Source organism: Phoca vitulina, unplaced genomic scaffold (genome assembly GCF_004348235.1).
Source record: "Phoca vitulina isolate PV1807 unplaced genomic scaffold, GSC_HSeal_1.0 scaffold5, whole genome shotgun sequence".
Taxonomy (NCBI): domain Eukaryota; kingdom Metazoa; phylum Chordata; class Mammalia; order Carnivora; family Phocidae; genus Phoca; species Phoca vitulina.
This window is the reverse complement of record NW_022589708.1, coordinates 65,155,353-65,183,061: the sequence shown is the minus strand read 5'-3', so window position 1 is coordinate 65,183,061 and position 27,709 is coordinate 65,155,353. Positions and strand designations below refer to the sequence as shown.

The 27,709-nt window shown below is 38.7% G+C and overlaps 1 protein-coding gene across 1 annotated transcript in view; it reads right to left on the bottom strand.

The window, feature by feature from the left end:
• The window catches only part of SPART (spartin), a 51,200-nt gene extending 29,527 nt beyond the window's left edge, over nt 1-21,673 (bottom strand). Inside the window, exon 1 of the mRNA XM_032403179.1 lies at nt 21,598-21,673. The gene's annotated coding sequence lies outside the window, so the exon portion shown is untranslated. The remainder of the gene's footprint in view (nt 1-21,597) is intronic.
• Between the last annotated feature and the right edge of the window lie 6,036 nt (nt 21,674-27,709).

Sequence of the window (27,709 nt, the reverse complement as noted above, 5' to 3'; positions counted from 1 at the left end):
CAAAGTGAACATACCTTACCTTTCTCCAAAACTTCTTTAAAATTACTAAAATGCTATAGATGACATTTTATATTCTTCAATAGACTTGCCTTTAAAAAATTATACATATAGTGCCCTGAGCATTTACGCCTAGCTAAGTGACTTGTTGAGGGATGGCAGTGACTTAATTCTAGATGAATTATTTACTCAATCAAAATTAATTAATGATGAGGACTGTTGTGTGATCACTGGGTGAGGCTTTTAACTTAGGGGCCATTTGGGAATTTCCCCAAATCGAAGAAAGGTAACAGTCATCCCAAAGAGAAAAACCTGTTAGGAAGGTATGCGTTAATACAAGGGTTTAAATGATTTTGCTCTTGTTCTCCCTAAAAGAATTCTGGAAAAATGTGACTGTACCTTTTCCTTCATTTTTAGATAGACCATACATAAAAATTTTGATCTGATTTAAATAGTTGCAAAAGATGCAAAGTGTTCTATAGTAAATTGACATTTGTAAAATAAAACTGCTACATAACCCTTCTAAATGTAGCCAGTGGAACCTAAATACCAGGCAATTTGATATCCTCCATCAATTTTTATAACTACATGAACAAGCTTTTCTTTAATGAGAAATTTTACATGATTCCTTTTCTTCCTGAACCTGTATTTCCATAGTTCTTCATGAAAATTTATCCCAATATAATATTTCTTTATTCTGGAAAGTCTTTTCTTGATCACCTATCAAACTTCTTTGCATCATAGGTACATAAATTTAAATCTAATTTTAAAATTTTGCAATAGCCATAAAAGTTAAAGTGTTTAAAAACTTGAAATTTCTAAATACAAGGTTATTATATATAGAAAACCGTAGGGGCACCTGTGTGGCTCAGTTGGTTAAGCAACTGCCTTCGGCTCAGGTCATGATCCTGGAGTCCCGGGATCGAGTCCCGCATCAGGCTCCCTCCTCAGCGGGGAGCCTGCTTCTCCCTCTGACCCTCCCCCCTCTCATGCTCTCTCTCTCTATCTCATTCTCTCTCTCAAATAAATAAATCTTTAAAAAAAAAAAAAAAAAACCGTAAAATTTACTACAAAGCTACTAAGTACATCAAAGTTGCAGGATAGAAGATCAACATACAAAAATCAATAGTATTTCTAAACACTAGCAATGAAGGCTCCAAAAATGAAATTAAGAATGTCATTGAGAATACTATCAAGAACAAAATACTTGGGAATAAATTTAACAAAATAAGTGCAAGACTTGTACACCAAAAACTACAAAACATTGCTGAGAGTGTTTATAGAAGACCTAAATGAATGGAAAGACATTCCATATTCGCAGACCGATTTAATATTGTTATAATCGCAATATTCCCCAAATTGATCTACAGATGGAACATAATCCCTAAGAAAATCCCAGATGACTATTTTGCAGAAATTGTCAAACTAATCCTAAACTCACATGGAAATGCAAGGGAGCCAGAATAGCCAAAACAATCTTGAAAAAGAACAAAGGTGAAGGACATTTTTGTTTGTTTGTTTTGTTTTGTTTCTTTTGCTTTTTGAGTTTTTATTAAAATTTCCATTAGTTAACATACAGTGATTATCACTTTCATATAACACCCAGGGCTCATCACTACAAGTGCCCTCCATAACCATCACCCATTTTACCCATCCCCCTGCCCACTTCTGCTCCAGGAACCCTCGGTTTGTTCCTTATAGTTGAGTCTGTTCCCTGGTTTGCCTCTCTCTCTCTTTTTTTTCCCCATAGGTTCATCTCTTTTGTTTCTTAAATTCCACATATGAAATCATATAGTATTTGTCTTTCTCTGCCTGACCTATTTTGCTTAGCATAATGCTCTCTGGCTCTATCCACGTCCTTGCAAATGGCAAGATTTCATTCTTTCTGGTGGCTGTGTAATATTCCATTATATATATATATATATCTTCTTTATCCATCCATCTGTTGATGTACATTTGGGCTCTTTCCATAATTTGGCTATTGTTGATAATGCTGCTATAAACATCAGGGTGCATCTATCCCTTTGAATCAGTATTTTTTTTAAATCTTTTGGGTAAATACCTAGTGCAATTGCTGGATTGTAGGGTAGTTCTATTTTTAACTTTTTGGAAAACCTCCATACTGTTTTCCAGAGCGGCTGCACCCATTTGCATTCCCACCAACAGTCCAAGAGGGTTCCCCTTTTTCTGCATCCTGGCTAATGTCGGTTGTTTCCTGAGTTGTTAATTTTAGCCATTCTGACTGGTGTGAGGTAGTATCTCATTGTGGTTTTGATTTGTATTTCCCTGATGATGAGTGATGTTGAGCATCTTTTCATGTGTCTGTTAGCTATCTATATGTCTTCTTTGGAAAAATGTCTATGTTATCTGCCCATTTTTTTTAACTGGATTATTTGTTTTTTGGGTGCTCAGTTTTATAAGTTCTTTATATATTTTGGATACTAACCCTTTATCAGATATGTCACTTGCAAATATCTTCTCCCATTTCATAGATTACCTTTTAGTTTTGTTGATTGCTTCCTTTGCTGTGCAGAAGCTTTTTATTTTGATGAAATCCCAATAGTTTATTTTTGCTTTTGTTTCCTTTGCCTCGGGAGACATATCTAGTAAGAATTTGCTATGACCAGGTTAGGTTATTGCCTGTGTTCTCCTCTAGGATTTTGATGGTTTCCTATCTCACATTTAGGTCTTTCATCCATTTTGAATTTATTTTTGTGTATGGTGTGTAAGAAAGTGGTCCAGTTTCATTCTTTTGCATGTTGCTGTCCATTTTTCCCAACACCATTTGTTGAAAACACTCTTTTTTTAAATTAACATGTAATGTATTATTTGTTTCAGGGGTACAGGTCTGTGATTCATCAGTTTTACACAATTCACAGCACTCACCATAGCACATACCCTCCCCAATGTCCATCACCCAGCCACCCCATCCCTCCCACCCCCTTCCACTCCAGCAACCCTCAGTTTCCTGAGATTAAGAGTCTCTTATGGTTTGGAAGACACTCTTTCCCATTGGATATTCTTTCCTGCTTTGTTGAAGATTACTTGACCATATAATTGTGGGTCCATTTCTGGGTTTTGTATTCTGTTTCATTGATCTATGTGTCTGTTTTTGTGCCAGTACCATACTGTTTTAATCACTACAGCTTTGTTATATAACTTGAACTCCAGAATTGGGATGCTTCCAGCTTTGCTTTTCTTTTTCAAGATCGTTTTTGGCTGTTCTGGGTCTTTTGTGGTTCCGTACAAATTTTAGGATTGTTTGTTCTAGCTCTGTGAAAAATGCTGGTAGCATTTTGATAGGGATTACATTAAATGTGTAGATTGTCTTGGGCAGTATAGACATTTTTACAATATTGTTTTTCCAATCCATGAGCATGGAATGTTTTTCCATTTCTTTGTGTCATCTTCAATTTCTTTCATCAGCATCCTGTAGTTTTCAGAGTTCAGATCTTTTACCTTTTTGGTTAGGTTTATTCCTAAGTATCTTATGGTTTTTGGTGCAATTGTAAATGGGATTGATCCCTTAATTTCTCTTTCTGCTACTTCATTATTGTTGTATAGAAATGCCATGGATTTCTGTACATTGATTTTGTATCCTGTGACCTTAGTGAATTCGTGTATCAGTTCTAGCAATTGTTTGGTGGAGTCTTTGGATTTTCTATATAAAGTATCATGTCATCTGCAAATAGTGAAAGTTTGACTTTTTCCTTGCCAGTTTGGATGCCTTTTATTTTTTTATTGTCTGATTGCTGAGGCTAGGACTTCCAGTACTATGTTAAATAACAGTGGTGAGAGTGGACATCCGTGTCTTGTTCCTGACTGTAGAGGAAAAGCTCTCAGTGTTTCCCCATTGAAGATGATATTAGCTGTGGGTTTTTCATATATGGCCTTTAGGATGTTGAGGTATGTTCCCTCTATCCCTACTTTGTTGAGGGTTTTTATCATGAATGAATGTTGTACTTTGTCAAATGCTTTTTCTGCATCTATTGAGAGGATCATATGGCTCTTATCTGTTCTTTTATTAATGTGGTATATCATGTTGATTGATATGCAAATATTAAACCACCCTTGCAGCCCAGGAATAAATGCCACTTGATGGTGGTAAATGATTCTTTTAATGTACTGTTGGATTTGATGTGCCGGTATTTTGTTGAGAATTTTTGCATCTATGTTTGCATCTATGTTCATCAGGGATATTGACTTGTAGTTCTCTTTTTTCAGTGGAGTTTTTGTCTGGTTTTGGAATCAGGGTAATGCTGGCCTCACAGAACGAGTTTGGAAGTTTTCTTTACATTTCTGTTTTTTGGAACAGTTTGAGAGGAATAGGCATTAACTCTTCTTTAACTGTTTGGTAGAATTCCCCTGTGAAATCATCTGGACTGGACTTTTATTTGTTGGGAGATTTTTGATTACTGATTCAATTTCTTTGCTGGCTATTGGTCTGTTCAATTTTTCTATTTCTTCTTGTTTCAGTTTTGGTAATTTATGTATTTTTAGGAATTTATCCATTTCTTTCAGATTGTCCAATTTGTTGGCATATAATTTTTCATAATATTCTCTTTGTACTTCTGTGGTGGTGTTATTTCTCCCCTCTCACTTGTGATTTTATTTATTTGGGTCCTTTTTCTTTTCTTTTTGATAAGTCTGGCTAGGGGTTTATCAATTTTATTAATTTTTCCAAAGAACCAGCTCCTAGTTTCATTAATCTGTTTTTTTTTTTAAGCTTGTATATAATTTATTTCTGCTCTAATCTGTATTATTTCCCTTCTTCTGCTGGCTTTAGGCTTTGTTTGTTATTCTTTTTCTAGCTCCTTTAGGTTTAAGGTTAGGTTGTTTATTTGAGATTTTTCTTGCTTCTTGAGATAGGCCTATATTAGAATATACTTCCTCTTATGACCGCTTTTGATACATCCCAAAGGTTTTGAACCATTGTGTTTTCATTTTCATTTGTTTCCATGTATTTTTTTTATTTCTTATTTAGTTTCCTGATTGACCCATTCATTCTTTAGTAGCATGTTGTTTAACCTCCATGTATTTGTCATCTTTCCAAATTTTTTCTTGTGGTTGACTTCAAGTTTCATAGCATTTTGGTCAGAAAATATGTATGGTATGATTTCAATTTTTTTGTACTTGTTGAGCACTGATTTGTGACCTAGTATGTGATCTATTCTGGAGAATGTCCCATGTGCACTTGAAAAGAATATGTATTCTGCTACTTTAGGATGGAATGTTCTGAATATATATGTTAGGTCCATATGGTCCAGTTTGTCATTCAAAGCCATTATTTCCTTGTTGATTTTCTGCTTAGATGATCTGTCCCTTGTTGGAAATGGGGTGTTAAAGTCCCCTACTATTATTGTGTTTTTATCAATGAATTCCTTTATGTTTGTTATTAATTGTTTCATATATATATTTGGGTGCTCCCAAGGGGCATAGATATTTACAATTCTTAGATTTTCTTGTTGGATAGTCCCCTTTATTATGACATAATCTTCATCTCTTTTTACAGTCTTTGGTTTAAAATCTAGTTTGTCTGATATAAGTAGTGCTACTCTGGCTCTCTTTTGATGTCCATTTGTATGATAAATGTTTCTCCATCCCCTCACATTCAATCTGCATATGTCTTTAGGTCTAAAATGAGTCTTACAGGCAGCATATAGGTGGGTCTTGTTTTTTATCCATTCTGACACCCTATGTCTTTTGAAGATTTTATTTATTTATTCATGAGAGACAGGGAGAGAGAGAGAGAGAGAGAGGCAGAGGCAGAGGGAGAAGCAGGCTCCCTGCTGAGCAGGTAGCCCAATGTGGGACTTGGTCCCAGGACCCTGGGATCATGACCTGAGCGGAAAGCAGACGCTTAACCATCTGAGCCACCCAGGCGCCCCACCCTATGTCTTTTGATTGGAGCATTTAGCCCATTTACATTTAGAGTAATTATTGATTGATATATATTTAGTGCCATTTTATTACTTGTTTTGTCATTGTTTCTGGAGATTTTCTCTGTTCCTTTCTAGTCTTTGTCACTTTTGGTCTTTCCTTCCCACTCAAAGTGTCCCTTTTAATATATTTTTGCAGGGCTGGTTTAGTGGTCACAAATTGCTTTAGTTTTTGTTTGTCTGGGAAACTCTTTATTTCTTCTTCTGTTCTGAATGTTAGCCTTGCTGGATAGAGTATTCTTGGCTGCAGATTTTTCCCATTCAGCAGGTTGAATATATCATGTCACTCCCTTCTGGCTTGCCAGGTTTCTGTTGAGAGATCTGCCAGTAGATTATGGGCTTTCCCTTGCAAGTTAGGGAAATGTCTTGCTGCTTCTAGGATTTTTTTTCTTTATCACTATATTTTGCAAATTTAACTACAGGGTCTTAATGTTGGCCTGCTTTTGTTGATTTTGATGGGAGTTCTCTGTGCCTTGTGGATTTGGATCTCTGTTTCCTTCCCCTGATTAGGTAAGTTTTCAGCTATTACTTCCTCAAATAAACCTTCAGCTCCCTTTTGTCTCTCTTATTCTTCTGGGACTCCTATGATACAAATGTTACTACTTTTGATATGGTCACTGAGTTCTCTAAGTCTGCTCTTGTGATCCGTAGTTTTTCTTTCTCTCTTTTGTTCAGCTTCATTATTTTCCATAATTCTGTCTTCTATATCACTTATTTGTTCCTCTGCTTCTTCCATCCTTTAGGTCATTATATCCAGTTGGTTTCAAATTTCAGTTATTGCATTTTTAATTTCTAATTGTTTTTTAGCTCCTTTATCTCTGTGGTAAGGGTCTTTCCAGCTTTTCTCAAGTCCAGTGAATATCCTTATGATTGTTGCTTTAAATTCTCCATCAGGCATATTACTTATATCTGTTTCCGTTAGATCTCTGGCTGTGACCTTGTTCTTTCTTTTGGAATGAATTCCTCTGTCTTGGCATTTTGTCTAGGTCTCTGTCTTCTTCTATGCATTAGAAAAGCCTGTTATATCTCCTGTTCCTGAGAGTAATGGCCTTAAAAAGGGGAGGCCATATAGTGTCCAGGGCCTGGTGCTCCAAGGAGTGTCTCTGGTCTGTGCTGTTTATGCTCTGCTGCTATGTTTTGGCTGCTCTTTCCCTCAGGTCAGTCATCTGCAAAGGTTCTCCTTGCCCGCAGTGGGCAGTGTTTGGACCTTGGCCAGAATGAGGTGAGTTTTAACTAGGTGTGCTGTAGTCTGCTTGTTAAATGAAACCTGATGCTACTTCTAGAACTGAAGCCTGTAGAACTTTGTGGTTGGTAGACATGGTGCGTTCAGGATTTTGTGCTGGTCTTCTGGGGAAAGGGCCTGCTGTGCTGGTCCTTAGGCACACCTGCCCAAGAAAAGCAGTACCAGCAGAGTGCAAGGAGGTGGGACTTGGTGTAAGCAGGTTAGGCAGCCAGCATTGGCACTGTGCTGTTTAGTGAAGTTGGTTTATGCTGAGGGGTGGGGAAGGGAAATGATACCAGCCAGTTTCTTTGTCGCCAGAGAAGGGACTCAATGCTTGCTGCTCTTAGAGAAGCACTCCCAGAAGAGCGAATAATTTCTCCTAGTGCATCCCAGGCATTTTTCAGATTGCTGTTTTCATGCTGTCTGTCTCCAGGGTGCTTGCCTGCCTGGAGCAATGCATTGCACTTTGGGCTCTACCCCAGCCAAATCTGCTGACTTTTAAAAACTCCAAACTTTAAGGACTTGGTGAGGTGGGAACCTGCACTGGTCTTCCAGGGGAAGGTCTTGCCATGCTGGGACTGATGCAAGTTTGACTGAGAAGGGCAATCACACTAGAACACAGGGGTATGGAATTTGGAGCAAAGCAGGCTAAAGCTCCAGTATTTGGGTTAGCCACCCTCAGCAGGTATCTCTGTGCCTATGCTGAGGGGTGGGGGAGGGAAATGGTGTCCACTGGATCTTTTGTCACCTGAGAGGCAACACTGCAAATGTCACCTCTCACAGATGCACTCTAAAAAGAGTGAATAGTCTCTCCCCATGAGCCTTTGGTGATGCTCAGATTGTGCCATCCACCCCAGGATTGCTTGCATGCCTTCTCTCCTGGAGTAGGGGAGTGCCGTCAGGACTCTATCCCAGCCAAGCCTGTGGACTTCTAAAACTCCAGTTTTTGAGCCCCACTGGTTGCAAAAACTCATGAAAATCAGCCCCTCTTGTTTACCCAGCCAATGGCTTTGGGGAAGTGTTCCCCTTGTGCATATCCCTGTGTGCTCCACTCTGTCTTGCCTATTTCTGCAACCAGGGCTCCCTCCCCTCTGCAGCACCCATGATCCATTTCTTCCCTAAAGCCCATCTCCACACTTCCTACCTTCCTCAATGTGGCCTCTTCTTTCCCTCTAGTTGTGCAGTTTGTCAGTCCGCAGGTCAATTTCTTGGGTATTCAGAATGATTTGATAGTTATCTAGCTATGTTTGAGGGACGAGGTAAGCCTAGGGTCTTCCCACTATGCCACCATCTTAGCTCCCCCCACACTTTATGATATAAAAATTTACTACAGAGCTTCAGTAATCAATTCAGTTTGGTACTAGCATAAGGACAAACATACGTAGGATAGAATTGAACAATGGAACAGAATTAAGAACCCATAAATAAGCCCATTTACAGTTAACTGGTTTTCAACAAAAGTGCCAAGAAAATCTGATGGGAAAGAAATATTCTTTTCAACAAATGGAACAATTGGAAATTCATTCAAAAAAGGTGAATTTGGACCCTTATCTCATACCATACTAAAAAATTAACACAAAATGGATCAAAGACTTAACTGTAAGAACTAAAACTATAAAACCCTTAGAAGAAAACATGAGTAAATCTTCATAAACTTGGGTGAAGCAATGATTTCTTAGTTATCACCCCCAAAATATAAGCAATAAAAGAAAATTTGGTAAATTGTACATCATCAAAATTAAAACCTTTTGCTCTTCAAAAGACACCATCAAGAAATTGAAAATACAACCCACAGACTATGAGAAATTATTTGCAAATTATTATATCTGACTTGTATTTAGAATATATAAAGAACTATTATAACTTAATAACTAAAAAGGTATGTAATATAATTTTAAAATGGGCAAAGGATTTGAATAGACATTTCTCCAAAGATATACAAATGGCCAGAAAGCATATGAAAATATGTTCAATGTAATTAGTCTTTAGAAAAATGGAAATAAAAACCACAATATGTCATTATTTACCCACTAGAATATCTGTAATAAAAAAAGATGGATACTAACAAGTGTTGACAAGGATTTGGAGAAATTCAAACCCTCATGTATTACTGGTACGATGTAAAATGATGCAGCCATATTTTGGTAATCAATTTGACTGTTTCTTAAAAAGTTATATGTAGACTTACTTTATGACCTGCAATTTCCATCAGAGGTGAAGTTGTGTACATGTTTTCATATCTCTTGGTTCAAAAAAATCAAGTGATGCTGCTGTTATAAAATTCCTTCCACTTCTCTTTATTTAGTTTAGGTGCATAGAGTTTCTCAGCTTTCTCATCGATAAATGTTAAAATTGAGATAGAATTGGTGCTGAATCCTGCCTTATTCTGGAAATAGAACACCTATAATACATATAATACAAACAATACAAATACTGGTACACATATACAAAGTGTCCAGGTATACTTGACAGACATGTTCATAGCATTTTAAAAATGGCCAAAAAGTAAAAATAACCCAAACAAGTATCAATCAACTGATGAATAGATTTTTGAAATTGTGATAAATCCATATAGTGGGTGTTACTTGGTTCCAAAAATACTGCAACATGGATAAACCTCAGTGAAAGAATCCAGACATGAACATATATGATTCTATTTTTGTAAATTTTTTTAATGGCAAATAGAGTAGTAGTTGCCTATGGCTGTGGTTGGTAATTGGAATTGACTGTAAATGGGCATGGGTTTTCTTTTTTTAGGGTGATAGAAATGTTCTAACATTAGATTGTGATGATGGTTTTATAATTCTGTAAATATAATAAAATTCATTGAATTGTACATTTAAAATGAGTGAACTCTATGTATTATATTTAAAGCAGTTTGAAAAATACCTCCTGGGTAGAGGGATTATTATAATTATTTGTATTTATATGTATTTTATCTTTGGATAAATATTTATTGAACAAGAAGTATATATTTATTGGAAATATATCTTGAAGAGGTGACAGGGACTTTTTTCCAATTCATATATTTCTAGATGATTATCATTTATTTCTAGAATGGGACAGAATTCAGCTTCAATTCTATTCTAATTTTAATATTTATAAATGTAGAGGCAGAGAAATTCTGTCCACATAAAATGAACTGATTTAGGTTATCACTGGTGATATTACCTTTGCTCCCAGCTCATGTTAAACTCAATAGAATGACTCGGTGTAAAATAAAACTCCTGCTAAGTACAATATATTGAAGACTAATGTGATGATAATATTCTAAGAGTTCCACATGAGGCTAGGTCTTCAATGTATGATGTCATTACACTTTTCTTCCTTAAACTTTTTGCATATGGAAAGCATGAATTTGACCAAAGATCAATAACTGTGATGTTCTTAGTACAGTATAATTTTCCCCTTGCAGAGCAAATAGTGGATGCTGGACAAATGCAGCATTTTAGAAACTGAGTAATAAATAGATAAAAGTAATGTCTTACTCATAGAGTTGGAGATACTTACGTAGGCTTTGTAAGTTTATATTTCCATATGAAATATTGAGTCTCTTCCTTAGCAAATTATATATATATATATAATCTCCTTAAAAAAAACCAATCTATTAAAGTATGGAAAACAATTCCTTTAATATTTCTTACTAGTCTGATTTGGCTTTGTTCTAGCCAAGTTGATATTTTTTATATTATGTTATACAGAGGCTAATGGCTGGTTTAGTAAAATACCTCATCTTCTATACACTTAAAATGCATAATAAGGGGGTGGGGTAGAGTTTAAAACCAAACACCAAAATTCTTCTTACAGCAACCGCATTGTTTTAAGGAAATCTTGGTAAACCACTTAGAGTCAGGGTGAGTCCCCAAGGACACGGGCAAATAAGAGAAAATAAATGAACACTTACAGCATTTTGTAATAGTACATTACAAGTGAGCAGACTGGCAGCAGGTGGAGTGGGGAATGCGGGGCAGTGAAAACTGAGAAGGTAAGAAAAGCAACATGGTAGATTGACAAAGGACTCAGAAGAAAAAAGTTGTATGATTCTGCATTTGAAGTTGTTTTTGCTATTGTGATGTAAGAAGCCTAAGTTTCCTGAATCCTTCAGTGTAGTTTTCAAAAAATTCTTTGTGTTCTGTTTTTGTTTTGTTTTGGTGAGAAATTTAGAAAAGAGGCTCAATACCCATCTTGTTCACATGGTCCAGAACAAGACAAATATATGAATAATGCTGAGAGAATCCATGAACTGAATTAGGGAAAGTAAAAGCCTAGACTCAGAGGTGTCCTTGAGACTGTAAAACCCTTGGGAATTTTTGGACATCTCAAAGACAGCATCAGATTTTCTACAAGAGGTAAAAATGGAGTGCAAAGAAAATATAAATGCCCTTCAGTCAGAGATCACCAAGAATATACCTGAAGTTTGAACTTCTGTTTAAACTCTGCTTGTCTTTTTATAGAAGAAACCTGTAAGTGGAATGTGAAAGAACCCCTTGATAAAACACCAAAGTGGTTACATCTTCAACATTATTAAAATGGTGGTTATATTTAAGTATCCCATGTAGACTTATAAAGGTTTTTCAAGTTCCATGTAATTAGGGGTTATAAGAATAAAGACTCTTAAGAAGGTATCTTTAGGGCTGGTTGGCTGTGATAACTAGTTAGACACTAGCCCCTTCCCCTCTTGAGTATGTCACTTATTAGGGAAGCTAAGAAGAAAAATGTGTGATGACTTGCTGGTAAAATCCACCGAACACTAGGAATTCATTATTGGATATCCTGATTGTGTTGGAGGGATTCCCACTGCAGAACAGCTAATACTTTTCTGGCAATATCCAGGCAATTTCAGTGGAAAGATCTAGGTCTAGAAATCCCTTCTTCAGCACTCTCAGTTCTTGGAGCTGGCCCATCCCAGCCTGACTGCCCAAATAAACTGATGTTATAGCAGATAACCAGGAACACAATACTCAACAAAACACAGATTTGAATGCATAAGTTCATATAGAGTTCATAAGCAAAGATGTTCATGAAATTAAAAAAGAAAGAAAAACAAAAGCCTGCTAATTTTGTAACACTTTATAAAAATATACCAATGGTTATATTTTCATAGTTAAAACTTTTCAAGCAATTCTTTCCAGAAATTCTTCATCATTCAATCATATTTATTTTCTGAACAGTTTATGTTTCTTAGTCTTCTTTTTTTTTTTTTTTGGTCAGTTTGGATTTCTAATTGAAGCTGTTTCTTTAAAAATAAAGTCTCTTTTCTTACAGCAACACAAACTTTAAAAAACACTCGTCCACCTAATATAGCTGCAAAGACTTGGTGCCATATGAAGATGAGAAATCAAATAAATTTGAATTTATTTTTTTCTATAGGCTCAGTCTGTTTGGAACAATTGGTATTGTTATTACCAACAAAGAGGTTACTGGCTATTAAAAAATCACATTCAGGACAGAGGTGGAACTTGAAAATACTTGTTTCTTTTTAAAAGAATCAGTTCTGTCATCCAAAACAATTCTTTAATTTACATATAGACAAGTTCCTATGGTGTCAGATCACAGCATAGCTAAGCATCACTGAACTGTATTTAGTCGCAAGCCTTGCTTGTAACAGTGGGGTGCTTCCTATGCACTACCGAAGTGATAGAAATCAAAATGCTAACAATACCCAGTTTTCAACAGCCCACAGAAACTACATATGTATTAAGCCTACTCTCAGAGTCTATAAATTACTCCATCAGGATATATTAACTAAGGACTTTGGAATTTAACTCTTTCAGATGAAAACAGTTTCCATTAAATTTTCTGAAAAGTCAAATTTGGGGTCATAGCAGTATCAATTTTTTGAAGCCCAACTGTGTGGAAGGTCCTTGACTAGTCATTTTACCTCCCTCATTTTATTTCACCCCCCAATAAACCAATAAAGAGGCTATCGTCAGATGAAGAAATGGAAGCTCAGGAAGTTTAATATATTCCAAACAACACAGCAAACACCTAACAAAGCCAAGATTCCCAAAGATTGTTTTCAGAATCGCTGTTTTGTCAAAATTAATGTTTTGTTGAATAACTATTACTGTATGCTCAGTATGAATAGTTTCCATATATTATCTTTGAATTCCCCCTCTCTCCAAACCATACAGAATGAAGTTTGTTAACACTAAGTAACATGATCAAAATCTCACAAATGGTAAGTGGTAGAACTATAATTTAAACTGGAGTTTTTGGCTTTAAAACCTTTGCGTTTTTCTACTGTAACACAGTATCTTAAGGTTGGTTATCCAGTTCCCAAAAGGTAACATACTTTGGAAGAATCTGAAACATCCTAGGACAGAGAAAATTTTGCCAAGACTACAAATTTGCTGGTTTCTTTGATTTGGCTCTAAAAATAAATGTATACTAGAATCATGGACTATCAAATGAATTCGTGTTTGAATCCTAGCAGTCTTACCTACTGCCTACATAAATTTGGGCAATTTCCTCTCAGTGCTTCAGTTCTCTCTTTTGTATAATTCAGGTAACAAGAGCTACTTCATAAGATGACACTGGGGATTAAATAAGATAACGTATGCAGTGCTCTGTACCTCACAAAAGGCAGCCGATTGGAGTGGTCAAGAGCACAGACCTTAAAACAAGCTGCCTGAGTTCAAATTCTCAATCTGCCACTGATTGCCTCTGTGATCTTGGGCAAATTTACTTTACCTATCTGTGCCACCGTTTCCTCACGGTAAAACAAGGTCATGATAATCAGTCCGTGTTAAAATGCTTAGGATAAAAATTGTTTCCATTAAATCAAATGTGCCTGGCACATTGTAAGTACTATTTAAGAGGTTGTTAAATTTCAAAAATACACTTTGAACATAGCAGATGCTGAATAAATGGTAGCTATTTTACTTTGCAATCACTTGGGTAATTTTAAAATGATATATGCGTATATATTTCTACTGGTATTTAAATTTTTTATCTTTGGAGAAAATTCCTCCATTGCCAATAAAATAACACGTAAAACCGAATCTGCAGCCCAGAATGGTTAGTCCTAGAGCTATCCTAATAGGTTCCCAGAAGTTTGGGAGCGGGGAGGGGAGGTGGAGAGAGAGGAGGATGTCAGGGTGTCTTTCAGATTTGGGGTTAAGCAACTGGACATGCCTCTAGATGCTATTTACTGAGATGGGAGACACTGGAGGTGATTGTACATATGGGAAAAGCAGAGAGAAAGAGAACTAACAATTGTTTAGTATCTCCCAGGTACCGAGCATTATGCTGGGGCACTTTGTGTTCATTTTACCTCATTTTACTCTCTGAAACACCCTATGGGTATTACTCTCTCTGTTTCACAGATCTGTGAAGATCTCTGAAGAAGTGTGTTGCTCCAGAGAGGCAAGCGAGTTCAACTTGTCAAATAAAAGTTTTTTGCATAAGGTGGTAAGAATTTTTTTTAGCCCCCGCTCCCTCCCCTACCCTTTTTTCTTTTTTAAAAAAGATTTTATTTACTTATTTGACAGATAGAGACACAGCAAGATAGGGAACACAAGCAGGGGAGTGGGAGAGGGAGAAGCAGGTTTCCCGCCGAGCGGGGAGCCCGATGCGGGGCTTGACCCCAGGACCCTGGGACCATGACCTGAGCCGAAAGCAGATGCTTAACAACTGAGCCACCCAGGCGCCCGCCCCTCCATCCCCTTCCCTTAAGTTCTGAATGTTCACGTTGGTGTGTTAACATAGCCACCACCTTCAACCCAAAGTGACACTTTCCTATTCCCTGTAGTCCTTTAATACCTCCATGGACAAAGAACCTTTTGAGATGCCAGGCAGGCTCTGAAAGTTCAGTTATAACTTGGAAATCTGTAATAGATAGATTACTCTGCCCAGAAATGTCATGGGAGTTGTTGTCTTTCTCCAATACTTACATTAGGCACAGACATACTATCATAGAGCTAAAATTCAGTGTAACGATATTGCCCATTAACCTAGTAATGTTGTCTGTATCGATTTCACCACTGATATAAGGTAATTGGTTCCAACTGGAAGCAAATCAAAGTATATACGTTTCTATTCCAATCTTCTGAATAATGCATGCCATCTGTATTACCTCAAACTTTGGGGAACAAAATGCATTAAGCAGAACCTCAAATGGTTAAAAGAATTTGTCTTTTTAAGGGTGGTATTTCTGAACTCTCTAACAACAACAAAAAAGTTCTGGATCATAGAATCCATGACGTTTTCAACCAAAACCACCACCAAAGCAAATTTCCCATGTTTTTCAAATTTACCATAATGCAAATATTGGATGGAACCATATTAAAATGTGGATACAAGCACTTTCACGTGGTTCCACCTAATAGATTATCAAGAGCATAGTTCATAAATCTCGAGGAACATTAACTACCATAGTTATTTTTAAAATTCCGGCATTCTTTAAAAGCCCTCTTTTTATTCTAATGGGAAGCCAAAACTGAAAACTCACTAAACTTCACTATTTATGGTTACTACTTACTTTTCATATTACAACATTCCTATAATCAAGCTATACTAATTACAGCAGATATATTTACAGTTGATATTTTTGCTCTTTGGTTTTAAGATCAACTCTTGTCATCGTGAGTATCAATGATAAAAATATTTTATGCTTGTGTGATGCTACACAGCTGTCAGCAGGCTTGTGCAGATACTATGTTGTGCAATCCCTATGACCCTTCATTTTAGGCTGGCATTTATTATCACTCCAACCTTCACACCAAACATGGGCAAATATGACCCATGTATTATGGAAGAAGAAACAGAGGTTCAGTGAGGTGACCTGTCCTGGAGGGGCTTGGCTAACCCCAGATCTCCTGGGTCATAACCGAGTGCAATGTATTCACTGTATCTCTGTTAAACAACCTGTCCAGTAGTGAGCCCGTCATTGAACAAAACAGGCATTCCAATATCACACTCAGAAGGAAGCACTGCTGTTGGATAGGGACATACCTCAGGATGTAGAATCCCTACTGCCTCTCTCCTCCCTGGCTCTTTCTGAGCTCCAGCCCCTCGCAGGCAGCCTCCACACTACGGGGAAGAGAAAGCTCCCGGCCTTGGCCAGGTGGAAGCTGTAGGGGCCACAAGTGTGGGCCCTTCCCTCTACCAAGCTCAGCCATCACAGGGGTTGCTTGGCACCTGCAAAGGACCCCTCAGCCTGCTGCCTCTCAGCTGCTAACCCAAAACCAGCAGAAGAAAGCAGAGCAGCACATGGAATAGGAAGATTTTTTTAAAAATGAGATCTTTGTGGGACTTCTAGGTGGCTCAGTTGGTTAAATGGCTTCCTCCGGCTTAGGTCGTGATCCCACAGTCCTGGGATGGAGTCCCAAGTTGGGCTCCCTGCTCAGCGGGGAGTCTGCTTCTCCCTCTGCCCCTCACTCCTGCTTGGGCACTCTCTCTCTGACAAATAAATAAATAATTTTTTTAAAAAAATGAGATTTTGTTCATAGCGAATTTAAAAATTAGTATCTTACTCCATGGATCTTTTCGATGATGTGAGGTTATCTTCCCAACTTCTGGCAATAATTGTCCTCTTTATTAAATTTCTGTTGGTGATAATGAATGTGGTGGAAACGCAGGATTGGCAAGACCAGGGCTTTGCGTTCTTTAATGTGCATACACATCCTCTGAATACTTTGAAAAATACAGATTCATCTTCAGTAGGTCTGGGGTGGGGCCGGAGAGTCTATATTTCTGGCAAGCCCCCACAGGATGCCAATGTTGCCGGCATCCACAGACCAAATTTTGAGTAGCATGGAACCAAATCACTTCAAATAGTCCTTCCATCCCCCAGGATCTATGAGAAGAGGAAAATCTAAAGATTATTAATGATTTTATTTTTTCTCAAAGCAACAACCAAAAAAATCTAGCTGATTTTATTTTTCCTTTATTAATTTTTCTGTGGAAGTATGTGAATGAAACAGAATTTGTTTTCCTAGTGTCTTGGGAATAAGTCAGGTGTTGGGTTGAATAGGCATTTCTCCCTCTCTTTGATTCCTGGTGCCACAGAGAAATGCTGAGCTGCTCCCTGTTGGTTCACCCCCTTCTCAGAATTTTTCTGTCTAGTCTTCTCTGCCTCTGCCTGATTTTTTCCCCTATAAAGATTTAGGGTTCTTATGGACCAGAGACAAATTATAGCAGGAATGTCACAGTTGTTTTAGCTTGTGCAGTTGGTTGCATTCTTCTGAAATTAGCCTGAAATTAGATCACTGCAAGAGAGCCATAAAAATAATATCAGCACAGGGGCGCCTGGGTGGCTCAGTTGGTTAAGCGACTGCCTTCGGCTCAGGTCATGATCCTGGAGTCCCTGGATCGAGTCCCACATCGGGCTCCCTGCTCGGCGGGGAGTCTCCTTCTCCCTCTGACCCTCCCCCCTCTCATGTGCTGTCTCTCTCTCATTCTCTCTCTCTCAAATAAATAAATAAAATCTTTAAAAAAAAAAAAAAAAAAAAATAATATCAGCACACAATATCTTACTCTAAATTATTTGGCTGCTTTGGCTCAGCCCAATCCAAATGCTACAGCCTTGTTTTTAACTTTTAACTTTAATTATTTAATTTATTTTTAACTTTTAACTTGTTAACTTTTAACTTATTTTTAACTTTAACTCAGAAAAAGATGCAAGAATAGTGGTCTCATGTACCCGTCAGCCAGCTTTCCCCAAGGATAACATCTTACAAAACCATCATACAGTATTAAAAACAGGAAATCTATACCAGCACAGTACAGTTAACTACAAGACTTACTCGGATTTCACCAGTTTTTACACATGCTCTTTTGTGGAGGGCAGGGGAGTATACAAGACCATGAAATTATATAGATTCATGTAACCACCACCACAATCTGATTGTTAAAGTCTGGTGTCCCCCAGGATTCAGCCCTGAGCCCTATTCAGTTCTCATTCTTCACACTGGCCCCGAACCTTCTCAACCATAATTGTGACATGAACTATCTTTTGCATTTGGATAATTCCCAAATTGATAACTCTAACCTCTCTCTTGAGCTCTGTTCCTAACTATTTCACGGCCATTTCTGGATACCCACTGAATATTTTATCTGCACTTCACACTTCAACATATTCAGAATTGAACCAGTATTCCTTCATTTTTAAACAAGTCTGTCTATGGGCGCGTGGCACCCCGTAGCCCCAGCCAGAATGCCCAGGGATCATCCTAGATGTATCCATCAGCCATATCTCACCTCCACAGAATAAAAACAGCTGACACTCCTCTGGCAAGTACTGTGCACCACACACTCAGTGTAAATTAGCTCATTTCATCCTGAGAGCAATCCTAAGCATTGTCCGAAATGGCTCCAAGTTCCCTGAAGCCTAAAACTTACACAGTTTTAGGGTTCCTTTTGAAGAAAAAGAACAGAAAAAATACAAGTGTCAGGAAATCTTGCAGTATGCTACAACATGGATGAACCTTGAAGAAAGACATTGTGCTAAGTGAACGAAGCCGGTCACAAAAGGACAAATACTGCATGATTCCACATATATGAGATAACTTGAAATAGTTAAACTCCTAGACTCAGAGGCTAGAGTGGTGGTTACCAGGGGCTGGCAGCAGAGGGAGATGGGGAGTTGCTCATCAATGGATATAAAGTTTGAATTACACAAGATGAGTAAGTTCTAGAGATATGCTTTGCAACATAGTGCCATAGTTAACAACACTGTATTGCACACTTACATTTTTTTGAGGATAGATCTCATGTTAAGTGTTCTTATCACAAGAAAATTAAGTAAAATAAAATAAAATAAAATTACAAATATCAAAATTAGTACTTACAAAAATAAATACCTGGACAGGCACAAGTGATGGGTCCTGAAAATTGACCTTCATTAGTTTCAGGACACATCCGCCCTCAAGGCAGGTGCTATTCTTACTTCTGTCTTACTATGAGACAACTGAGGCACGGAAAGTTTGCATACTTAACTTGACCAAGGTCAAGTTCCAGAACAAACTATACTTTCTACACACTCTGCTTTCTAGATCTATCTCAAATGCCACAACTGCCCTCAAGAGGAAACTCGTCCTCTCCCTCCACCAAAATGATCGCACTCCTCTCCCCACCATCAGCCCCACCGGCGCCACCATGATCACCCTTGCCTTGGATACCTCCCTTGAAGTCTCTGGACTTCCTCATTATTTTGAAGCGAATCTTATATTTCTCTCACCTTTCCATCTTCCTGCCTGGATAGAAGTTCTGGTTCAGCAATTTCAAAGAAACAGTCAAATATCTGAGTATCTATTATGTACGAAGCACTGACACCATTTCTGATACTCAGTTTCCAGCTGAAATTTTGAGCACAGCTGAGTTCTGAAAATATATTGATTATAAAAGGCTGGAAGCCTACGTGCACTTTTTTGTGGTTTTAAAATAGTGTAATTTGAGCTCCTCTTAGAGCAGGGCATCTGAGAACAAATGGGGAGGTAGACGTCCGTGTTTTGTCAGCCTTGCTAGTTACATAGGCAAAGGAGAAGCAGAACTTCTGCTTCCCTGGTGACACCTTCTCACTTACCAGTGTGATCGTATTAGGCTCAACCTAAAGAATTTTTGGTTCAAACATAACAATAGACACATATATTAAAATTACTTTTATTAAGCTTTAAAAAATAATACATTCTCTGAATAAGTATGAATAAGCATTTACCTCAGCAAATTTACAGTCCATAATTTATTTGTGCATTCCCTGTTCCTGCTGCAACATGCTTAAAGTCTAAATATTACAAACAAGAAAAGGATTCAAGGCATGTATATGACTATTCATAAACTCTAAAATGATCATGGCTACAAAATTTTAAAGCTCATTGTTTTTCTTTCAAGGAAATGATCAGTTTAAGATATTTTAAACATGTCAACAAAAAAATACTGTTTCTTTGGTTGCTTCCTATCTCCCTTCCATTTTACCCACATGAGTCAGGAACTTCATTAGCTGCTGGGGATGCAGGAATTAACCACACAGGCATGTCCTCTCCCCTCACGGGGCTCACATGAGCTTCCAAATAAACAAAAACCAATCCAGAAAGCTTTTGAGGAAGAAGGGTCATCCAAAACAAAACAGAGAGAATTTCGGCATTCAGGTCATGTTTATCAATCACTGAACTAGAATATGACTTCCCCACAATCTCCATGATTCCCAGCCAAGATGTTTTTATTCTTCCTAACTTTAAAAAAATTGCCAATAGGGAAGTTATTTCTAATATGTCATTTCTATGCCTTTCCTAATAGAGTTGCAAGCTAAGGTGTTAGAACCTAAAACATCTTGTCAACTTAATCAGTTGGTTACTGTGTGTGTCAAATTCAATATTTAGAGAAGTCAAGCTATCTACATATTTAGATGTTTGTTTTATATTTTCCAATCAATTTTTACTAAAGTGAAAATTTAAAACCCTAATGTATCAAACCATAAGTTTCTTGAGCATAAATATAATGTTTCAAAAAAACAAATTGCAGGGTTTTTTCTTCAAATACTTCCATTTTTCTCTAAACTAAATCAGCTATTGATTTGCCACCAAGGTCATTGTCCCATCTTTCTTTCTTCCAAGTGTCAACATCTTGTTCATGTCACTGTTTATTAAGACTTTAAATAGCAAAAGGCTCAGACAGAATAAAAAAAAAAATATTAATTCATTTAGTCACTTAAAATCTAGTGCAGAAGCTGTAGTAGGAAAAAAAATAGAATTATTAGGAGTATTGCGATGGAGAGTTTATCTGACATTCTAGTTTGATACTCCTCAGGATAACTGCTATCACAGTATTAGCAGATACCTGAGTTAAATGACAGATATCAATTTGTCTCCAAATCTCGATATGATTTCACCATTGCTTTTTTGGGTTAACTCTGGGTTTTCATTTTCATTTGGAAACATAACTTATCCCAGTTGTGAAGACTGCCTGGACTCTGGTTTGGAATGTTTCCCAGCCCAGGCATTACCCTCTTAGAAAATACTCTTTTCCCAGACTTGGACATACATAAGGATCTGGGTTGCCATGCTTGACTTCAGGGTGACCCTGACACAACTTTGTGTCCTCTTACTATCTTTACTCCTAAAAGTAAAGCAAAAACAAAAGGATTCAGTTCTCAGGAATTGTCCCTCTCGTCTGGCAAACGGGAAATTTTCCCTCTGCTTTCCATTGCCGGTTTCCCACATTCCTCTCTCACACTCACTCAGTAATTCGCCAGATACCCACGGAGCCCTTAGTGTGTGCAAGGCAAACAACCCAGCACTGCAGGAAGCACTGAGACATGGAGCCAGGGCTGACTCTATCCCCTTGCCTTCTGAGGATGTTGAGGCCTGGTAGAGGATGGGACAGACATCCAGCCCTTAAACAACAAAGTGGTCCCTTAAATGCCTTCTCAAAGGAGGGATATAGTGCATAAGTAAAATAATAGTGATTAGTAATTATCATAAAGCTTATTCCTTTACTCACGAGCAATCCTCCCTGGGCAAGTCGCCTACGATTTCCTTCTAGAATTGAAGCATGCATTCGCAGAAGGAAGGCGGGGCCACTGCTGGTGCTGGGCCTGGCATGGGGGCACAAAGAAGCAGGGAGTGAAAAGACTCTTTCATTCCTCTGGCAAAGGCAGCCTTGCAGCTGGGGCCACGGTCTGCTCCGCTGAGCCTCGGCCTCCTGAGAGATAGATGTGTTCCTCTCATGATCCGAATCTTAGCCACCAGCCGCGGGCAGCAGCCAGGAGATGGGGAGGACAGTGAAACGACCCATTTAATTTTACAAAACGTGCATAAACGTTTTATTTTTCCCTCCCAATCAAGAATAGCCACTGAATTTAAACTTTTACCTGTAATCCCTCTGCCTTAGAATTAGGATGGTGAATTTCCGATTAACGTGGGCTCGTCGGTATGTCCTTACCCCATAGGCTTCCTCATCTGTAAAACCAGGAGGTGGTAACAGATGTTCCTAAGGTTCCTCCCAAATCAAAACAAATATGATGTTTAAGTCAAGAGAATTTCAGGTGACTCGCACTTGCCTGTTAAGGAAAATAATATAAAAACAAAAAAGTATTTGCCTATTTTCGCCTTTTTCTATCATTTTAGATTACTTATTGTAACTTAGCGACTCCACTTTGTGTTTATTATTCCTCCACTAACATCCCCGGCTTAAAACAAGCAAAAATATAAAGGTTTCTATTCCAAACCAAAATTCTAAACATAGACGCGCGCACATGCCCCGGGACGCAGCATGGAAATGGGAGCCCAGCTGAAACGTAACTCCGTGGTTCCCAAACCAGCGGGCATTAGAATCGCCTTGCTAATTTGGTAGGGAAAGCGAGGCCAAGAGTTAATGGTTTTAAGTTCTAAGTAAGACTGATGCTGTTGGTCCAGGAAAAAACCACTGCTTTTAGCAGAATTCCTTGGAGACCTATCCCCAGCTTCGATTCTCTTCAAATCCCTTCAAGTCAGAACGGGCCTCAGGCAATGGCTTCTCCCCTCTGCTGTTTGTCGACTGTCAGCAAGTCCTGATGATAATGGTGTTTTTCTTCATGTCAAAGCACTTCCCACCTATTCCTAACCGATTGTCCACCGATTTCTCTGTTCCCTTGGCAGGATTTCAACCCCGGTAAAGCTTGCATTTTAATACCTAGCATGACCGTTTTCCTTTTGTTTGCTTTTATTTTGGCAGCAGATTAAGAAGTATTTCTCGCGCATATCCCTTTTTTAATCCCTCGGCCACTGTGGTCCAAAACTCTGCCAAAAGTTCCGTGCTGCCCAGAACACAAAATGAATGGAAGAATGCGAGGCCAGTCAAGCGAGGGTAGCGAGGCCGAACGTTCGCAGCGCGTTCAGCTAACGCGCATAGAGGGGCAGTAGCGGGCCTGTTGTACCAAGTGCTCATCTTTGCAGGATGTGAACCTAAGATTGTGGAAGGAAGGGTTCTTCCGTTTAAAATTTTTATTTTGTGGTATTTAGTAGATAGTCTTTAGTAACAGAGAAACAGCTTTATACCCCTAATCACAGGAAATGCTTTTCAATTAACGCTTCTTTATAATCAGTGTGTTCTCAGGTCCCTATCTCCAAAGAGGGGTCTTGAGAATAAATGATGCTGTAAGTCTATGGTGTAGCAATAAAGAGGAAGAAGGGGTGTTTATTTGTATGAAATAAAAACCATAATTTCTTAAGGTACTTATATGACTTAATTTCTTAAAAGGCTGATACCTTACGCTAGAGGTATAGTTACATACCCTATTCTCTTTTTATCTGCCAATAGGAGGAATCAAACCTGATCTCTTGTTAGAGCCTGATATCCAGCATTTAAACAAAACAAAACAATCCTAGAGGCTTATTTAGCAGCCCTCTTTTTTTTTTAAGTAAACTCTACCCTCAACGTGGGGCTCAAACTCATAACTCTGAGATCAAGGGTCACATGCCTTTTTTTTCTTTTTTAAAGATGAGACCTGTATTTTTTTAAAAGATTTTATTTATTTGACAGAGAGAGAGAGAGAGACAGCGAGAGAGGGAACACAAGCAGGGGGAGTGGGAGGGGGAGAAGCAGGCTTCCCGCTGAGCAGGGAGCCCGATGCGGGGCTTGATCCCAGGACTCTGGGATCATGACCTGAGCCGAAGCCAGACGCTTACCGACTGAGCCACCCAGGCGCCCCAGGGTCACATGCCTTATTAGCTGAGCCAGCCAGGTGCTCCATTAGTGGCCCTCTTTCAAGCTGATAAGGCAAGCTCCACTCTTCTGTTACCTGCCCCTCCTTCCCACTTCCCTTCCTGCTCAGAGAGTTTTGGCACTTGGCAGGAAGAGGAGTGAGTCAGGGGGAGGCCAGTGGGAACAGATGAAGCAGAGGGGCTGCTGCTGGTGGTGATTGCATGGGGGGGGGGGGGGCGGGATTTCGCCCCAGTACTAAAAAGATCCAAGTTGCACTTGTAGACAAGCTTGCTGAAGCCAGCCACTCATCCCAGCCCTTCCCAGTTCTGCCCACCCAATGGCCCTCCCAGGTACTAAGGCATCTCTTTTCCATTCATGGCCATTATGACTAATTTTAAAAATTGCATGTATGTTTTTAGTATGTGCTGTGTGTGTGTGTGTGTAAGGGTGAGAGTAAGGCTTACTATGCTTCAGGCTTCACTATTCTAGCCATTGCCCTGCATCTCAAGAATTCCAAACTTCTTTTCATCTAATGCTTCTGAATTAGAACTCTCTGCTAAATTTATTTTTTTTTTTTTTTAAAGATTTTATTTATTTATTTGAGAGAGAGAATGAGATAGAGAGAGAGAGCATGAGAGGGAAGGGTCAGAGAGAGAAGCAGACTCCCTGCTGAGCAGGGAGCCCGACGTGGGACTCGATCCTAGGACTCCAGGATCATGACCTGAGCCGAAGGCAGTCGCTTAACCAACTGAGCCACCCAGGCGCCCAGAATTCTCTGCTAAATTTAATCAATTCAATAGAACTTCAAGCTTCCCTTTAAAATGGCATAAATATATGAAATAATTTCTTTTTTGAAAGCTACTCACTCAATGACATCTTTGACTACTTCACATTTCCAGAAACATCTATCATATTTTACTAAAGAGATCCCAATGTCACACAAAACTTATCAACACAATGCCTTGACTCTCGTGGCCGTGTCATGAATTATTCCTGTGGGCAGAAGCTATTGTATTACTCCATGACTTTTATCAGTATACATTGGTGGTGACTTAAACAGTTCCTTTTTCTAGATGTCTTATAATTTTTTCGTCTTTAATTAGACTGAGGTACTGGAGTGGCCATTGCTTTTGTAAGTGAATATTCTCAGTTCTACTGCTATTCATGATGCAAAGATGGATACTTGCTAATTATTTACTCTGGCCAGGGGCATTATTTATTTACAGAGCTGGTAATGTTTTATGACTCTCGTGAACTGGTCTACATCCATGGTTCTGCTCTTGTTCTAAATTTTGCTTTCCATTTCATTGTAAACTTGAGTTAATACAGATATTGTTTGTTTTTAGCTTTTCACTAGGTATTCAGGTCAAGAAGATAACAGATCTCTGGCTTGAACTCTGAAAGCAGAAGTCCTTGAGAAGCCTTTAAGAATTGGATCCCTTCAAGGCTGAAACTGCTGTTCTCATCAGCTTGGTAAATCTAGATTAGACTTTTTGTGATTTGTGATACAGTTATATACACTTACTGTGGAGTTGCTGAGACAATAAAAGTTAATGACTGCTGCCTCCCCCCAGCCCCCGCCATGGGGGCCCAGGGAAGTGGCCTGGGGAGAGAAGAGCTGTCAAGTCCTTGCCTTGCCTTTGCTTCTCATGAAGACAACAGCATTCTCCAGAAGCACCCCTTCCCCCCCAAGATTAAGTGAGTCCCACCACCAGTAAGCACAGACATGCTCAGGTTTCTAGAGAGAGGCTACTTGGTGACTGACCTAATTCAACCAGCGGGAGACCCTGGCACAGCAGATGACCAGGGGAAGAGCTTGGTACGCCCTTTTGAAAGGCAGTCGGATCAGTGTAAACCAGAACATTCTTTCTGAATAGAAAAATGCTATTAGTCATGAAAATGATTTCACTCCTCATACTGTCATCTCAAGTCTATGAATAAGTATGTGATAATACTAATAAAGTTGATGATGATGGCTTAATTCCTATGCATCTAGGGATCCACACTGTTTGCAGAGCAAAGTCACGTTCCAGAGGCAGAATCAGCAGCCACAAATTTTATAAAGTGTTTACATTCTTTATTTTTATTCACTGAAGAACATTAGAGAGATATGATTCATAATCTGGGGCAACACCTTTTAAAAGCGCCTTCCTCCACTCTCCGATTTTCCTGTACACTCTGGGCTCTCTCCTGTATCAGTGCTCTGACACTGTCCCTCCAGGCTCCGTCTGTTTTACACTGAACTCTTCCTCTTCTTTCTTGCTCTCTCTTTTTTTTTTATAAGATTTTTTATTTATTTTATTTGAGAGAGAGAGAGACATTTGAGCTTCAGAGAGGATTATTAATATTCCCACGGGCATGTTGCCCAAAAGTGGAAAAGTCCAGTTCTGAATTCAAATCTTTATTCCTCCAGCATCTACACATCTGCCACATCTGTCACTATGCTGTTATCCTAAATAATTAATTCAAGGGAAACAAGTCATTTGTACACAACATGTAGATTAGATATGGGCCAAAGCGTCAAAGCACAAAAATATGATTAGGTAAATTATTATCCAGCAACTTAATATTAATAGACTTATGTGGCCATTGAAGCATTATACAATAGATTGATAAAAAATTAAATGAAGTATGGTATACATAAATCATAATCATTTAAAATTAAGCATACAGAATTAAAAATCATAAAAGTCATGAAGATTGCAAGATATGTCTATTAAGGTGAAGGGAAAGGGGTCATGTGTTTCTCTAAGATTAAACTTTAAATGACTTCTGCTTGTCCTTTGAAAGAAAGATTGTCATTCCCGATGTCCTGATTCTGTTGACTACAAACTTGCCGAGCTCAGAGTCAAGCTGGGAAAGCTAATATCCCATATCTGGTAGATCGAGACATTTCATATTTTTTCAGCTTCTTATCGATCCTGTTTCTACCCAAATAGTGAAATAACCTAGAACAAAGCCAGCCAAACCTCTGCTCTCCTCCCTGCAGGGGGCACTGTGGGCCTGTCTAAATGGAAGACTGGCAGCCACCCGCCCAGGCCAAGTGGTCAATCGGCAGTTGAGCTTAACTGCTCAGCCCACAGTCAGGACTGTTCCTCTGATACCCAGCACTGGATGTTCCCTATTCCCCCTTTCCCTGCTCCCCCAGACCACTCTGCTAGTCGTCCAAGGATCAAAGAGCTGCTGCATATGAAGTGTGACTTGGGGAGATTTTGTGCGTCAAATCTCGAAGCCTTGCTCCTAAGGGAACTGTAGACCCTAGGCTGAGGGGAATTTGGCAGCGAAGATAGATTTGAAGCCAGGCTCTCTCGGCAGCTCAAAATCGCCTTTCTGCTGGTGGGAAGACTGCCTTTCTGAGGGCCTGGATCCTCAGAGGGAAATAATCTATTTTTTTTCTTTTAAATAATCATTCTGGTGATTATCACTTTCATGAAAGAGCAGAGTTTGAAAAAGAGACTGACCAGAGCATATAAAATAGTCCTGCTGTGCTCACAGGTCAATTCAGGCATGCTCTCTAAAGAAGTACCTCTTTATTCTAGAGGTGCGTGTGGATTCTCTCTTACTAGACAAATGGTGTGAAAGGTCAGGATTCAACAACTCTACCATTCTCTTTAGCAGGTTTATTTTATTTTATTTTATTTTTTTATTTTTTTTATTTTTTTTTTAAAGATTTTATTTATTTATTTGAGAGAGAGAATGAGAGACAGAGAGCACGAGAGGGAAGAGGGCAGAGGGAGAAGCAGACCCCCTGCTGAGCAGGGAGCCCGATGTGGGACTCGATCCCAGGACTCCAGGATCATGACCTGAGCCGAAGGCAGTCGCTTAACCAACTGAGCCACCCAGGCGCCCCAGCAGGTTTATTTTAAATTGAGTTGTTTTCTTTTATGGTTCAGCATAGGAGGCCTCACTTTGCTCCAAACGCTCAGACTCT